The sequence below is a fragment of the Herpailurus yagouaroundi genome, unplaced genomic scaffold (assembly GCF_014898765.1).
Source record: "Herpailurus yagouaroundi ecotype Mexico unplaced genomic scaffold, PumYag 142, whole genome shotgun sequence".
NCBI classification, from domain to species: Eukaryota; Metazoa; Chordata; class Mammalia; order Carnivora; family Felidae; genus Herpailurus; species Herpailurus yagouaroundi.
In genome coordinates, this window is record NW_024412397.1 from 14,800,313 (window position 1) to 14,818,001 (window position 17,689).

A 17,689-nucleotide genomic window follows, 5' to 3' on the forward strand; every position below is an offset into this window, starting at 1 on the left:
TTGTGTATAAAAATTAGATCCCCATCTATACCATTCAGAAAAATAAATCCTAGGAGGATTAATGCCATATATTTGAAAATAATATTCCCAGAAGAAAATATAGGAGAGTATCTTTATGATATCAATATGGAAATTTCTTAGTAAAGACATAGAAAGCACAAACTTAAAAGATTAATGAGATTTACAGGGTTAAAACTAAAAATGTTCAACAAAAGACATCATAGCTGGGTGCCTGGGTGGCTCAGTCATTTAAGCATCCAGACTCTTGATTTTGGCTTAGGTTGTGATCTCATGGTTCATGGGATTGAGCCCTGTTTCGGGCTCTGCCCTGGGTGTGGAGACTGCTTGAGATTCTCTCTCTGTCTCTCCCTCTGCCCGCCCCCACCCCTGCTAAAACAAAACAAAACAACAACAACAAAAGCACATTGTAGCAAAGTTAAAGAACAAGTCCAGATATTTTTTTAGAAATTTATTTTTGGAAGAGAGAGACAGAGTACAAGCTGGGGAGGGGCAGAGAGAGAGGGACATACAGAATCCGAAGCAGGCTCCAGGATCTGAGCTGTCAGCACAGAGCCCGACGCGGGGCTCAAACCCAGGAACCATGAGATCATGACCTGAGCCGAAGTTGGACGCTCAACCGACAGAGCCACCTAGGTCCCCCGATAAAGATATTTGGTTTTTTGTTTGTATTTATTTTTATTATTTTAATTTTTTTATTCTCAAGTTTGTTTTTAACTATTTATTTTTGAGAGTGAGGGTGAGAGAGCGAGTGGGAGTGGGAGTGGGGAGGGGCAGACAGAGACGGGGAGAGAGAATCCTAAGCAGGCTCCTCGCTGTCAGTGCAGAGCCTGATGCAAGGCTCGATCCCAAGAACAGCGAGAGCATGCCTGAGCCAAAATCAAGAGTTGGATGCTTAACCGACTGAGCCACCTAGTCACTAGGGGAAGATATTTGTAAAGGATTAGTAACTAGAATTTATAGAGAGACCCTAAAAACCAGTAGGAAAAGGCCACTCAGTAGAAATCTGGGCAAAGGCTACAGACTGACACTATAGTAAAAAGGAAATTGAGATGGCTGAAAAACATGTAAAGATGCTTTCCCCAATGTGCTACCAGGAACGTGGAAATGGAAGCAACATGGTGACATCACACATATCAGAAAGGCAAAATCTAAAAAGTCTGACCATGCCGAGCACTGTGGTGAGGGTGTGAAACACTAAGAGCACTCCCATGTTACTGGTAAGAGAGTAAATTCTTTTTTTTTTTAATGTTTTTATTTATTTTTGAGACAGAGAGCATGAGCAGGGGAGGGGCAGAGAGAGAGGGAGACACAGAAGCCGAAGCAGGCTCCAGGCTCTGAGTGGTCAGCACAGAGCCCAACTTGGGGCTCGAACTCACAGACTGTGAGATCATGACCTGAGCTGAAGCCGGAGACGATTAACCGACTGAGCCACCCAGGTGCCCCAAGAGAGTAAATTCTTAAAACCACTTTCGAGAGCAATTTGGGAATAATTAGTAAAGCTGAGGATGAGCCCAGCCTATGATTCACCTCTAAGGAAGTTCTCATACACACACAAATAACTATGCAAAGCGACGAATGTGTTGGCTAATCTTACTGTGCTTCTTGTGGTAGTAATTTCACAATAGACGTGTGTATTACATTATCCCGTTGCGTACCTTAAGCCTACACAGTGTCATACGTCAATGGCATCTCGATCCAGATGGAAAAATGTGTTGTAAATTTTTTAAAAATGTCCTAAATCTTATAAAAGCACGTAGGAAGAAGACTAGAAAGAAACTCGTAGAAAGCTGAGCAGTTGTTAACAGTCTGGGTAGTGAGATTCTAAAAAAATAAGTTATTTGCTTTGTTTTACTTTTAAGATCTCCCTAAATCTCTCCGAAATGTCACTTATAAAAATATATTTAAAAATCAGTGCATCTCCCAAACAAGAGCCAAACTGAAATACTGCTGTAGAAACTTTCCCACTTGGCACTGTAACCCCCTTATCTCTGGCCCGGCACATCCCTCTGAACTTCTCTTCTTTTCCCACAACTTCTGGGCTGGAGACAAAATGGTCATAATTAATATGCAAATGCTACAGGTCACCCCTCCAGTGGCAGCTGTCCCAGCAGAAAAACCTTTCTAGCTCCGTTAAATTGTGTGGCTTCTTTCCTTCTCACAACGTGTAGATTACTTTTATGCTTCCAAAAACCCTTAGGAAAACATGTGACTCTGCTGGTGTGGCAGGTCTGGGGACCACCCTTCAAAAGTCAGTGTTTCAGATCTCGATCTTGCTGGCCTTCAGGCATTGTAGCTATGGTTGAGATGCCTTTTTTTAATGACCTCCTTGATTTCATCCCCTTGGAATTTAAATGTTGACTTTAGGCTTCGGAACCAATGGGTTCTGTTGTCTGCTACCCATGTTGTGTCCCATGAAAAAAGTGTAATACTGTCCAAATGGAATCCTTGTATCACTTGCTTCCTTCCCACTGGATGTTGAGAGAAGAGTTGAGAGGATTTTGATGTCAGATTGTTGAGTTATAGGGTTACCAGTGAAAGCGTCAAAAATTGCTACTGTATCTTTTTATTTAATTTTTTAATTTTCTAAAAAGATTTTATTTATAAGTAATCTCTACACCCAAAGTGGGGCTTGAACTTAAACCCTACGATCAAGAGTCATATGCTCTATGACTGAGCCAGCCAGGCACCCCTACTACTGTATCTTTCTAGCACCCAAAATTGCTACTGTGTCTTTATGGCAAGGATTGTCACTATGTCTTTTTAAAGCAAAGATCGCCACTGTATCTGTTTTCTGATCAGCAGTAGAGAATCTGGGCTTCTCGTTGAGACCTATGCCAGAGGTGATTTTTAAATTATGTAGAAGTTATACACACACTCGCTGACATTGGAGAAGAACACTGTTTTACGGGCTTCAGAAAGCGTTGTACTTTAATCTTCTTTTCGAGACCGGCTGACAGACTGACAGACTGAGTTGCTTAATCATGTAGGGCATGATTATACCACTGAAACAGTATTTCTACAAATATTTTAAACAATTTGAAGAAATAGGATTGGATTCAGTAATACACATGTTAGCAAAAAGGAAGGAAAACACATACTCTTCCCCCACTTTTTAACTTCTCTCCTTCTGCATTAATTTTAAAAGAAAACACGCAGGGCACAGTCACATTCACAGATGGACCTCTTTCTTCTTTATGAGCTGAGTCTGGTTTGGCTTATTTTGAAATTGTTTCTCCCCCTTTCCTTTCCTTTCGTTTTTTAAGATGATCTAGAACCATCATCTCAGTGACAAAAATAACTAGTCATTAGTCTGACGCTAACTGAATGGTTCCTTTAATGGGGAATCCTCAAGGAAAATAGGAGCCAGTATTTTCTTCAGTTAGTTATTACTGAGATCCTTTTCTGATGTGCAGTTCTCTCTCCAAAAGACTGTCTTAGGATTTAAAAGGATTTAAACTGATACTATTTTGTGAACCTATCTAGACTAATAATACTTAGAGAAACCTTGGGCGGGGGCGGGGGGTGGTGCTGGTATGTAGGAAGCCTTCTTGACATCTGTTAAAACACCATCGTTTTGGATGATGCTCTCCTGAGGACAGTAGGAGAAAAAGCATAAGTGAACTTTCAACCAGACTTCCAGTGTCTTTGAAGAAACTTCTGCTGAGCCTTTTAGACAGCGACAGATACTCACCAGAAAATCCGTTCCCTCAATCTGTTTCCTGTGCTTCCTGCTTCACCTGGGTATGTCTGCTGGTTGTTCTTGGTCCGACCCTCCTACCTTCATTCTCCTTTCCCAAGCTCTTCTCCTTCCTAATTTTCTGACTACAACCCTCTCTTCTGCTCTGAGCCCTCCAGAACGCCCCTGGAGATAAGCTCCCAATAATGCGTGTTTTCCAAAGGGAAGGATATACAATAAGGAAAGGAGGAAATATGGAGTGAGGGGTGGGAGGGAGGGGTGGGAGTGAGGGATAGAACTTAAAAAGGGGGAGGGGGGGTGCACAGTAGCCCAAAGGTGGAAACAGCCCAAATTTCTGCCATCAGATAAATGGATTAACAAAATGTGGTCGGGACACCTGGGTAGCTCAGTTGGTTAAGCGTGTGACTTTGGCTCCGGTCACGATCTCTCAGATCATGAGTTCAAGCCCCAGGTTGGGCTCTGTGCTGACAGCTCAGAGCCTGGAGCCTGTTTCAGATTCTGTGTCTCCCTCCCTCTCTGCCCCTCCCCCACTCACAGTCTGTCTGTCTGTGTCTCTCTCTCTCTCTTTCAAAAACAAGCAAAAACCCAAAATGTGGTCTATACATACAATGGAATATTACTCAGCCGTAAAAAGGAATGACATAGTGGTGCATGCTACAACATGGATGAACCTCAAACATTTTATGCTGGGTAAAAGAAGCCAGGCACAAAAGGTCATGTATTTTATAATGCCATTTATGCAGAATATCTAGAATAGATAAATCCATAGGGACAGAACAAAGATGGGTGGTTGCTGGGGACTAGAGAAAACTACTAACTGGGGGAGGGGTTTGACTTTGGGGGCTTAGAAATGTTTTGGGACAAGACAGAGGTGATGGTTGTATAGCATTGTGAATGTACTAAATGTGAGTGAATTGTTCACTTTATCTGTTTATTTTTGTATGTAAGCTCCATGCCCAGTGTGGAGCTTGAACTCACAACCTTGAGCTCATGACCTGAGCTGAGATTAAGAGTGGGACGCCGCTTAACCGAGCTTAACCGACTGAGCCACCCACGGTCCCCAAATTGTTCATTTTAAAGGATTATTTTTATGTTACATAAATTTCATCCCAATAAACTTAAATTTTTTATGTTTTTATTTATTTTTTAAAAAATTTTTTAACGTTTATGTTTGCGACAGAGAGAGACAGAGCATGAACAGGGGAGGGGCAGAGAGAGAGGAAGACACAGAATCCAAAGCAGGCTTCGGGCTCTGAGCTGTCAGCATAGAGCCTGATGTAGGGTTCAAACCCACAAACTGTGAGATCATGACCTGAGCTGAAGTCGGAGGCTTAACCAACTGAGCCACCCTGGCACCCCTGTTTTTATTTGTTTTTGAGAGAGAGAAAGAGAGTAGGGGAGGGGCAGAGGGGGAGGGGGCGGACAGAGGATCCAAAGCAGGCTCTGGGCTGACAGCAGAGAGCCCGGTGTGGGCCTTGAGCTCACAAACCAGGAGATCATGACCTGAGCCGAAGTCTGAGGCTTAACTGACTGAGCCACCCAGGTGCCCCTCTAAACTTCAGATGTTTTCAAAAGAGGGCAATTTGTCAAAATTTCCAACTCCACTTTTAGATTTTTATAACCACATCACTTTAATGGTATCTCAAAGAAAGTTTCACATTTAATTTAGATATTAAGCAAGGAGAGGTCCTGGGCTGACCTCCAGATCTTGAGTATTGTATCAATCCTCAATAAAAATTGCCCTAATAACAATGGAGATAATAAAGTCTCCCTGTGAGTCAGTGATAGAACTGAGAATGGATCCCAAGGAACATTGCCTCTTAGTCTCTTCTACATTCTGCTGACGTCTCTCCCTGTCCCTGAAACTCCTGACGTAATTGAAGACGACTTGTCAGTGATATCATTCACCCAACCAGGAGAAAGCGCAGAGGAGCCCTGAACATGGGTTACAGATCGCCATGCCCTCCGGAGGCTGCCGCATTCAGATTCAGTTTTGCCCTTGGCAAAATTGTGAAGCAAGATGAAATCTGTCTGGGCTGCCCTTAACTCACTCTCTTCTAATCGTACACCCCTTTTGGGGGCCTTCCTTCCCCCCTTTATCTTCTGGCACCTAGAGACAGCTTCCAACCCTTCATCCCCATTTCTTATTCTTCCATCTACAACGGTATTTAGAAAAGAGGTTGACATCATTTCTTCCCCAGGAGTGAATTTTCCATAAGTCTCCCAGACAAATATTGTTGGAGATATCTCCATCATTTGATACTGGACCTTTTTGCAGGGTTTCTGAGTGTTCACAGGACCCACAATCCATCTGCACGCGTGCTTTATTTAGGAAGAGGCACACTGGGGACAATCACTATTGCACATCACTGTCAAGTTTGTTTGAAATCTAGGTACCACAGAGGAGAAAGAGCAAATATAGTCAGAGAAGCCTAGCAAGAAAACTGACTTTTAACAGATTGAATTGTAGAAAATTAGAAGTATATAACTGAAGTATAGAAGTGAAGTATAGAAGTGTAGAAGTGATTAGGATTCTAGTTTTAGCTGTGCCCACAGGCAGATAGGTGGGTTTCTACACCTAGAAGAATCAAGGAGTTGACCAGTGATCTAATTTGGACTAGTTCCATTTTAACTGAAAAATGGTTTATCCTCAAGGAATTGTGAGTCATTTCTATATTCTCTTCCCCACACCACGTGGTATCCATTTATAATAACATGCAACCACGGTGTCCTTGCTTCACCGAGTCACAAAGATCGGGGACCAGGTGATGGGCAGCTAAACTATAGTCAGAAAAGCAATACATCTGTGCTTGCAAATAATCCACTTTTAGCCCCTCACTTTGTTAGTACAGCCTCTTTTTGCAACTTCAAAATCATTAATTTATTATGTAGTTTAAGGATGCATACTCCTTTCCTTCCCTTCCCTTCCCTTCCCTTTCCTTTTCCTTTTCCTTTTCCTTTTCCTTTTCCTTTTCCTTTTCCTTTCTTTTGTTTTCTTTTTTTTCTTTTTAGACTTTTAAAAAAAAATTTTTTTTTCAACGCTTTTATTTATTTTTGGGACAGAGAGAGACAGAGCATGAATGGGGGAGGGGCAGAGAGAGAGGGAGACACAGAATCGGAAACAGGCTCCAGGCTCTGAGCCATCAGCCCAGAGCCTGACGCGGGGCTCGAACTCACGGACCGCGAGATCGTGACCTGGCTGAAGTCGGACGCTTAACCGACTGCGCCACCCAGGCGCCCCTCTTTTTAGACTTTTAAATAGTCTACACCCAACATGGGGCTCGAACCCACAACCCTGAGATCAAGAGTTGTATGCTCTACTGAGGAAGCCTCCAGGCACTCCTCATACCCCGTTTCTGATTCTTGTTACCAGGAACCTATGGGAGCCCCTGCTTTCTAGGAACAAAAGGTGTTATCAGTGTTAGATGATCTGGTTAGCAACTGTTGGGAACTGCTGGTCAACCAAGATAACCTTGGAGCTTTGTCAGCTAGTAGGTGTCTCTCTGGGAGCTCAGCTTGCTTTGTGTCCTGTCCATTCTGATCTGTCAGGTCACAGCCATGCACCAGAGAACCAGAAGGTTGAGCAAAAATATTTACGCGTACATCTCACTCCCAATTTTCACATGTTTTAAATGCAGACTTATAAGATCGCAAGGAATATGGGCAACGTAGTTGTGCAAAGAGGCCTTATCAGGACCCTTCTTTCAATGAGACCTAGACACTCGTCTGTATCTTTTCCTGATGTTTTGGTCTGCTGAGTGCTCACTGGATATTTGCCATTGGTTTTTATAAATCCTCTTTGGGGCTGGGGACTACAACGTTTCCTCTTCTTATTTTCCGTATTTATTTTTCCATTTGAAGTTCAGTCTTTTGGGGGAAGTTCCTTGGTCTGTGTTTGGGAAAATTACTTGTGGGGCTGATGCCAGAACTCTGGGTGACTTTGAAGTCCAGACAACACCAAACTCAACATGGGCATAGTTGGTTTTTGTTTTTTGTCTCTCTGCTATTTGCACAAGTATCAGTTAACACTCAGTACCTTTGGGCAAGCCCATGGAACCTTTAGAAACTAGATGCGTCCCAATGAGTAAATTAATTCAACAATACTGCAGAGATAACATTAACATGCCTGTGAGTATGCTGGAATGGATATTTGTAAATACTTCAAAATTTTCAAAACAGCATTGGCTAAAGAGGTGAAGTAAGCCGTTATTTTAAAATGTTTTATTAACACCATTTCAGAAGACTTTAGGAGTCAAACTGAATGGCAACAATTTTGGATGGATAGTTTTCTAGAGTTTTGTTTTTGTTTTGTTTTTGTTTTGTTTTCTTTGTACAGCTGATTACCTGATACAGCCAAGAGGTGCAGACCAGGGATGGTGCTAAAGAATGGCTTTGGGGGAGCTCAGCTCCTCTTCCAGGTTCCTAGAACATTATTTAAAGAGCTGGTTGTGAAAATGTACCCATGACATTAATCATGGATTAAAAAAAAAAAAAAAAAGGTGAATACATCACCCTTTCTTCAACTGCTAGTGATCTCTCTCTCTCTCTCTCTCTCTCTCTCTCAAAATAAATAAATAAACATTTAAAAAAAGAGAGTCCTTGAGGGTCCTGTTGACATGGCAGCTGGGTTCAAAGCAAGTGATTCAGCAGAGGGACAGAAGATACCATGTCTTTTCTAATCTAGCATAAAATCGGTTCTGCAGATCACCAGTTGTGCAACATCCTGTTGGGTATACAGACCTGTTGGGTATACACAGACCTCCCGGTCAGTGTGGGAGGAGCGTATACAACATGTGAATACCAAGAGGCAGGGAACGCTGAGGCGATCTTGGCAACTAGCCACACCTAGATATACCTGGTTACATTATCTTAGACCAGATGAAGTCATGGGAGAGCCAGTAAGTCCTCTGTTTTCAGTGGCCTCTCTGTGAACTATAGACTTGCTTACCTCCTAGGGCTTTTGCCTAGCTTGCCTTCCTATTTTGTTTCCAAGCTTTTGAAAAGTCTGGACTCCAATCTTAAAAATTCCTGAGAATCGGAACATGACAGAGTTGGAAAGATCAACAATTACCTGGTCCAGTTCCCTCCTTTTATAACTATCGCTATTCTTAAGACCAATCTAAGATAGGTCTTAGGTTACCTATGATAACCCATACCTATACGTCAAATCGAGGGCCCTGGAAATTTCCTTTAAGTGACTTGGCTTACTAAGATCGAGAAGGTCAGGGTTTACGAGTTACCTTTATACTGCTTCCCTTCTTATTTTAGGGCTTTGCTCTCTGCAGTATTGCACACCCCCCTCCCCCTGTTGCCTAGGCCCTGTGGTTGTGTGAATGAATGAACAGAGAGTCAGTTTTGAAGAAGGATGGAAAAAATGCTTGATGACCTTTGATGCCAGGAATGTAAGCTGGTAAAGGATTAGAGGGAGGTTGGGGTATTTTATTTCTTGGTTCAGCCCAGTATATGCTCCCCCCTCCAATCTGGTGGGAATGGGGGGTCATGCCAGGCATTGAAGGGATAAGTGGACCAAACCTCTCATACTCAAATCCACCCTTCCTTGTGCCCTTCCTGTCAAATACCCGAGTCAACTTTCTTCTCTCAAAAGGGGTCATGGGATTCCCTATCCCTTACTCCCATGGCTGTCCCCCTGTGCATAATTGCCAACACGATCGACCAAATGGAAACAGAAGCCACTGTTTTCAGGCTTGAACCAATGTGAGTGGAGTACTGAAAGATATGATATTACATTTCGGAGAAGACAGGATAAGAGCAAAGAATCAGAACTAAGAAGACCTCTGAGGCTTTGGTTTTTAGAATGGTACTTATTTTGGGACTGGACCTCTCCCCCCAGGCTGCGTTTTCTAATTATACATGTTAATACTGCACCAAGTGCCAGCACCACTCACCTCATACAAAAATGGCAGCTCTTCTCATTACAGCTCCAACCTACTAATGAAGCTCGGTATGTTCTGTTTAGGCCAAATCCGGAGAAGTTTAAGGCACTGTAGCTCAGGGGAAAGAGCAATAAAATTGCTAGTGTGGATGATTTATACCTGGCATTCATTAACCTGGTCTCCCCTTCAGTACCTAAGCTATACAGATATTTTCCACTGTGTTTTGTTGGCATTTTCCCATCCGTTTGGACACAGGCCAGAGGCAACCCCTCTCATGAAGAACTTTGAAAATCTGACTTGAAATAATGCAGACTTGTGTCCTATAAAGCTGTTTGGCAAAGTGGCTTGAAAAATGTGAGTGCTTGAAGACTTCAAACTGTTGGCAATAATAAGATCTTCTGTTTCCAGGAACACTGTCAGGCTTTACATCTTGTTGTTCTGCTTAAATTATGCCAGATACTAGCAATATTTCTAGGAGTGTTTTCTAAGGTGGGGTCTGAGACTTGGTCATGTGTGTGTATCTGTGTGTGTGTGTGTGTGTGAGAGAGAGAGAGAGAGAGAGAGAGACAGAGACAGAGACAGAGAGGTAGAGATAGAGGCAGAGAAACAGCAAGGAGATGGAGTGGGGTTTGCCTGTGGCCCCTGAGGGAAATCTTAGAAGCAAATGGTACTGAGACCAGAGCATCCAAGACTAGAGTGGAAGGGTAAGGTGGGGGTTGGTTGAAAAGTCAGAAAATCTTATAGGAACAGAAGGAGCTGCGAACAGTGAGAGATTGAGAGCTATTGCCCAACAATTCAGGGAAGGAAATGTTCTTAAGATAAACAACAGGGGTCCTAGACAATCTGCTTGGTGGTCAAGAGTTCCTGACAGAGAGAAATTGGAGTAAGTCATTTCCCAGAGGAGAGGCCATTGGTTTACCCGCTGGTGCTTCTGAAGGTTGTGGGTCTGTGCCTGATACCCCCCAGCCCCCGACCTCCACCCCAGCCAATTTCAAGAGAATATCCAAGGGGTTCTTTGCAGCAAAGGGTACCATGTAAGCTCCGCAACACCCTGTAGCTCTTTTAAACCCAGCTGGACCAAAAGGAAGCCCCAAGAAACCTACATAAGCTGATTATGCTGGGTAGCATCCTTGACAGGCTTGAGCAATGAAAAAAAAAAGCTGAACAAAGTGAAAAGAGGCAGCAATGTGTTAAGGACTCCAGTGAGGGACGTGATCAATGCAGGCCAATGCACTCAGCCAAAACACTAGTAACAAGCGAAGATAACACTATAACACTGCTCGCCTCATCCCAGATACAAAGAGACTCTGGACAAGATGATATTACCCTTTGTATTAGGTACCGCTTCACAAATATCATTTTTTATCTTTCCGTAGTGTTTCAAAGGCTTCATAAAACTATGCACGCCACAACAAGATGTGTTCACGAGTGTCTGCTTCCTAAGCAGTCTTGCACCACGAGCCCTGTTCCCCGTGGCCTTCCTCCCCACAGACAACGTGACTTGAGGAACACGAACAGTTCTTTTCTGTGCTACTCACACAGATTGGCGTTCCCGGCATAGCGAGGGACTCAATAATGGGAAAACTTGGAATTTTATAGATCCTATGCTTTCAAGCACAGATGAAATGGAGATTTTTGGAGCCGAGAAATCATTTAGAGGAGATTAAGTACCAGAGCTGGTGTCTTATATGGTGGCTCCTTTGCCCTGAAATCCCTTCCCCTGGTGTGCCCTAGATGTGTTGGTTCACTAAAGACCACCATGAGGAGAGATTGTCTGGGGTAAGAGAAGAATGTTGCAAGCTATTAGTCACTATTCATATGTTAGTGTGAATTAGTTTATGCAGATTGCTTTCCTTCCGTTACTGCTGGTATTGGCTGTGCTGAGGCAACAGACTTCTGATTTGAAAGCAACCAAAGAGCAGTTGGGTGACTGGGCAGCATGCAGCATTTGAGGGGAGGACACAGCTCTAGGTCAGATTCTAAAGTAGCGGCCATAAGGCAGCTTGAGAACTCGAGACCAAGAATCAAGGAAGAATGCCAGAAAGGATGACAGGCCCAGAAACTTCTACAGGCCATAATGTGGTTGGAATATAGAAATAATAGTATAGGTCTGAAAATGGGTTTCCTAAGGTGCGCACCTTAGCAGGTATTAGGATAAGAAAGTTCACTTCGGGTAACATAGATTTAGAAGTTTCTTGGCTGCGGGACGGCTCTGAGTCTTTAATATGCTAATGAGCTGATGAATATCCAAAAGAGGACTGTAGTCTGCAAGTTTATGTTACCAAACATTTGGAGAGTATCTCGTGGGATTGGTGTGCAACAGGACACATTTTTGGGAGTACATTTATTGTTCATTTAAAACAAGAACGTCAAGGGGCGCCTGGGTGGCGCAGTCGGTTAAGCGTCCGACTTCAGCCAGGTCACGATCTCGCGGTCCGTGTCCGTGAGTTCGAGCCCCACGTCGGGCTCTGGGCTGATGGCTCAGAGCCTGGAGCCTGTTTCCTATTCTGTGTCTCCCTCTCTCTCTGCCCCTCCCCTGTTCATGCTCTGTCTCTCTCTGTCCCAAAAATAAATAAACGTTGAAAAAAAAAATTAAAAAAAAAAAAAAAACAAGAACGTCAAAAGTCTTGGGCAATATTTTCACCTCTGAACCTCAGCTGAAAATAAAGGTGTTAGGTTGGGCCATCTGTTTCTTTCTAAGTCTAGAATCTAGAGCCCATGCGAAATGAGAACAGGTTCCATTAAATGAAGAGTGGCTGGGCAGGTTAGAACAGAAGCACGTGCAAACTTCAGTCATTATGAAATCTCTCCAAGGCTGATCTTGCTCTAAAAGCGGTAAAGGAGTTCATTTCTTCCTGGACTCTTGGTATTCTGCTTTGGCGCCTCTCCTGGGACCAGAGCTCGGAGTGGTCCATGCTTCAGTTACTAATTTCCCTCTCCACCCAAAGTGCTCAGACCTACCCAGCATGTCTCAGCTAAGTCCTGCCAATTTTCTCTCCTAAATAACTCAAATCTGCCCCCGCCTTCCAGATCCCTAGTCTTGCACCTGTCTCCCATCCTACTGCTCTGAGAGGACGTCCCATGTCTCTTCCATTCTAGTCTGTTCTCCACACCACAGTCACAGTTTGAAACACAAATCACATCTTGTCACACTGTCCCCCACCCCCCGCACTCCCACTCCACTGCCCCCAATTTAGTATCTTCTCATTTTTCTTAAGGCATAGTCAAAGCTCTTTATTGAGGTTTTGAAGGCCCTAAGGGGGCCTTAGTCATTTCTGCTGCCTCATTATATCCATGTCGTCCTTACTCTGTATCCCAGCCACACTGGCTTCCTTCAGCCCTCAGACTTCCTACTGTCATGTGACACAGGGCCTTGACACATGTTGCCCGCTTTGATTTTTTTTTTTTAATGTTTTTTTTCAACGTTTATTTATTTTTGGGACAGAGAGAGACAGAGCATGAACGGGGGAGGGGCAGAGAGAGGGGGAGACACAGAATCGGAAACAGGCTCCAAGGCTCTGAGCCATCAGCCCAGAGCCCGACGCGGGGCTCGAACTCACGGACCGCGAGATCGTGACCTGGCTGAAGTCGGACGCTTAACCGACTGCGCCACCCAGGCGACCCTGATTTTTGCCGTTCTTGATCTCTCAACTAAAGCCTCATTTTCTCAAGGGATGTGTCTCTGATCTCCTTGGCCAGGTTGAACCCTCCTATAAACATGTCATCATGTCACCACGTGCCTTTAATTTTACTCACCGCAGTTGCATTTCATTTATTTTTTATTTAAGCTTATTTATTTACTTTTTTTAGTAATCTCTACACCCAACATGGGGCTCAAACTCATGAACCTGAGATCAAGAGTCGAATGAGCCCCTTCAGTTGCATTTTACATTTGTGTCCGCAACTGTATGATTCATGTCTGTCTTCCGCATTAGACTGACTAGTTACATGCTCCATGAAGTCAGTGTTTGCCCATAATTACATCCTGAGTGCTTCACATTGTGTCTGCTTAGGGGGGCCCTCAATAAATATGAGGAGACCAGCCTCATTTCACAACATGGGTGATTGATAGGACCTTAATCCCCTTAGAACAGTGGGTTTTGCCTGAGGTCCGTGCAGGATATCCACTTCCAATGAATGTATACAAATGTTTGTGCAGGTGTATTTTTCTGAGGATAAGTGTTCCTGTCTTTTAACACATTCTCAGAGGGGCTATGCACTACTCCCCTTCCTCCCAGAAAAGTTAATAACAGTGGTCCTGGGTTGTTTTGTTTTGTTTTTTTCCCAAAGGAATTCCTTGTTACCCAAATGAATTATAAATAACTAATATGTGACAAGTCCACACAAGACAAGGCAAGGTCAAGGCCAAAGCCTGACCGATTGGACTGGTAGAGATACAATGAAATAGTCCTGGATGTAGATGGTTTATTGGTTACATAGATAGTGAAAGGAAAATAACGAAAGTGCCAGCTCCCCATGGACATAATCCCACGTGCAAAAGAGGATGACACCAAAATAAAATGTCCATAATGAGTCACCTTGTCGCTGAGGGGCCAGCCTTAGATAGCAGCTTAGCAGGTTTTTGGTCTGCAGCTCGATTCTGAGGGGTGAGGAAAGAAGCCTCACAGCTCTTCAGAAGCTGGGAGGCTCTGAGAAACTGCTTCAAGACAAGGCGGGGAGGGGCAGGGGCCATAGAGCACCCCTCACAAGCGTCCTAAGGCGACTATAGGCTTTTGGCCACGACTCACGTGAACTGTCGGTGGAATCTCACCTGGGGACTACAGGCCTTTGGCCATGACTCAGGTGGACTGTGAAGGGAGAGTCTCACCTATGTGGCCCATGTGGATGCATGCGAGGTCCCCATTTCCTTACAATATGGCAGTCGAGAGTGAATACTTCTCTTCAGTGTGAGTGAGGATGATTTAGACCAGTCAAGCCATTGACCGTGCAGGCAGGTTATTCCTAATCAATGCCTCTCCCCTGAGATCAACTGCTCCAAGTGGCCTGCTTGTCATTCCTGTAAACACAGTCTCTAAAAGTTCAAACGATTTATCTTTCTGCCTCTTAATGGTTCTCATGGCAGTAGCAGTGGATCAGAGCTGTCTAGTTGTAGGAATAACAATTTTTTGGATCCAGGGCCGCTATTGTTTTGGAGGGGGACAGTGGGGATGCATCCTGTATTTCTAACAATTACTTTAAAGTCGAACTTTTCACCAGTGGAGAACTGTTTGTATTTAAGAAATGGCCTCCACGCAGTAAAAGGAGCCAGGTTTTGCTAAGACTGGGGAGAATGCACAATGGGACACTTCCCAGGCCCGGGGATGAAAATCCTGCCCCGCCCTCCTCCTGGGTTTGATAAGCTCGCGGGGTAATGTAAGGAGGCTTCTAGCCAAGGAGTGGAGACAGCTCAAGCTCCTCAGAGGAGGTAAGGGGAATCCCGGGAGGCTGGGAGAAAATGCAGATTGAGTTCTCTTACAGTGAACTGACTTAGCCCCAGGTTATAAGCAGCCCACACTCTGATTTTAATAAGCTTCAGGGCTGGTACTTCTTCCTAATGAGCAGACTTTAAAGGAAATGAAACCACCTCATGAGTTTTAGTTCATTTGTTGTATAGAAGAAAGCACTCCGATTAGTGATCGGAATGGCGGTAGGTAATGTCTTGGAACCAACTGACGAGTTAAAAAAGGATTTGGGAATCAGACTAGTTCTCTGGCCTACTTTCTAGCTGATAGAATTTCAGTCTCTCTCTTCACAGAATCTCAGTGTGTGGGCCCTTCTCTGCTTGAGAAAGAGGGTTCAAGACAATGCCGTCTCCAAGCAGTGTTGAGTAAGTTCCTCCTTTATGAGAGGGGGTATCTCATGCTTGAAACCATTGAGATACTATCATTGAGACTACAGTCATGAGACTACAGTCATTGAGGCTACAGTCATTGAGACTACTGTCATTGAGGATGTCACATTTGCAAGCCTTTTTGGCGCTTCACCATGAGAGAATGTTTGGGGGAACTCAGCAGCCATCCTCCAGTTGAAGTAAATATTTGTGTGTGTCCAAGCAAATGCTCCGTGTCTTCCATGTTTAACCATATACAGCAGAGACAGTAAATGTCATGAGTCCTACATTTTCTTGGATCGTAGGTAAATGCAGAAAGAATTGGCTTATGGCGTTGAGGAGAGCCTAAAGCACAGAACCATTGAGGGTTTTGCTGAATGCAATGGAACCACCGTCTCTGGAACACCAGGGGCCGGTCGCCATAGAAGCAGTCAACCTGAACCGTTGCAGGGTGTTTATCTTCAGGAATCTTGAGGCCCACCCCCAGGAGCCCTGGGCTTCCAAGAGGATCACTGCCCCTCTGACAAGCATGGTGAGTGACACTCCTAAAATGTTGATGGGGAAAAAATGGATAAAATGCATAAAGAAACCACAGAATTTGCTAAAACTTAAGAAATGATGACATGAATTGGAAATACAAGTTCTTGGTTCTAAAATGCTTTCTCAGACATGAATTTGCTTAAATGACCTTGACTTTTGTTTTCTTTACCTGTGAGATGGGAATATATTTTGCTCCAGTTTTCAAAGATGCCAAAAGGACTGATGCACTAAAATAATGTCAATCATGTTGTAAAAAAAAAAAAAAAAAAGCCAACCACGTTTGTGGTTATAAAGAATAGTGTGCTTGACCCTGTGGAGCCTATGGGCGAATTAAAGTGGATGCAGAAAGCTATTCTATTTAGGTAGTTAAAAAATTAGTAGCATTTCCTTGATGTTTGGATTTTAGTTTAAACCTGGGTTTCATGAGAGAAAAGTCTCTCTGTATTCTCTGACTGAGAAGAGACATGAACAATTGTTTGGAGAGAGAACTATGATTTTGAAACTCATGCCCAGTGCCCGCACTCTGAAGGCACACATCAGGCTTCAGAGAACACGGTCTGGTCTGCTGGGAGTGCAAATGCAGAGACTGTCTTTGCTAATGGTCTGTAGTAAGAGGGAAAAAGAAAACGCAGGCGATTATATCCCTCAGGTCTCCGGGACATTGCAAAGGATCTTGCCAGTAGAAGGAAACCAATGGCAAAAAGTCCTCTGCTCCCATTTATTTTTTTTTATTATTTATTTATTTATTTATTTACGTTTATTTATTTTTGGGACAGAGAGAGACAGTGCATGAACGGGGGAGGGGCAGAGAGAGAGGGAGACACAGAATCGGAAACAGGCTCCAGGCTCCGAGCCATCAGCCCAGAGCCCGACGCGGGGCTCGAACTCACAGACCGTGAGATTGTGACCTGGCCGAAGTCGGACGCTTAACCGACTGCGCCACCCAGGCGCCCCTCCTCTGCTCCCATTTAAAATGTCACCACACCAGAGTGAAAATCTATAGTAGTGCTCATCCTCCATTATACCTTTGCAGATTCTAAGCTCGGCAAAGGACATCTTCAAAGTTACCTCTTTCCTGCTTAAGCTTCCCAATGGCAATGCCTAACGGGCTGCCAGCATCCCCACACTGTTCTGTCTACATAGACTGAAACCCAATAACGGAAAACACAAATCAAATTGGAGAGCATGAGTCACCTCCCTGGCGGGGCGGGTGGGAGAGATGGGGCGAAGCAGTTAGCTCTCAGCACGCGGGGGGTAAGCGGGGAGAGCTGAGGTCAGATGCTGGTCATGATTTGGCTCAAGGGTTTTGCATTCCTGTTACACTTCAGGCCTCATCACACTCAGTGACTCATGAACCGGGCGCCAATTAGCACACAGATATTATGAAGAAGAAAGGAAAATGAACTGAATAAAACAGACAACAGAATGGGTGGGGCTTGCCCTGGGGGGTGCGGCAGAGTCAGCGACAGTGAGTGGTCTGCAGCTGGGCCTGTACCGGGCGGGGGGGCCTTTGTGTCCAAGTGGGAACGGTGAGGGAGACCAAGGCCGCAGGGAGACCAAGGCCGCAAGGAGACGCAGACCACGTTGACCATCTGAGTGGCGGTGGCGCTGCTGTCTCCGGCTGGGTGAGCTTGGAGAGAAGTGTGCACCCCGCCTCTACGCCCGCATTTCTATGTGGTCCAGTGGGACAGTCGCTCTCCTGTAGGG

General features: G+C 44.4%; 1 long non-coding RNA gene across 4 annotated transcripts in view; it reads left to right on the plus strand.

Moving 5' to 3' along the window:
- The window catches only part of LOC121032855 (uncharacterized), a 72,850-nt gene that overhangs the window by 9,760 nt on the left and 45,401 nt on the right, over positions 1-17,689 (plus strand). For all 4 annotated transcript variants that reach the window (XR_005791554.1, XR_005791555.1, XR_005791556.1 and 1 more), the window contains exon 2: positions 15,748-15,974. This is a non-coding gene — a long non-coding RNA (uncharacterized LOC121032855). The remainder of the gene's footprint in view (positions 1-15,747; positions 15,975-17,689) is intronic.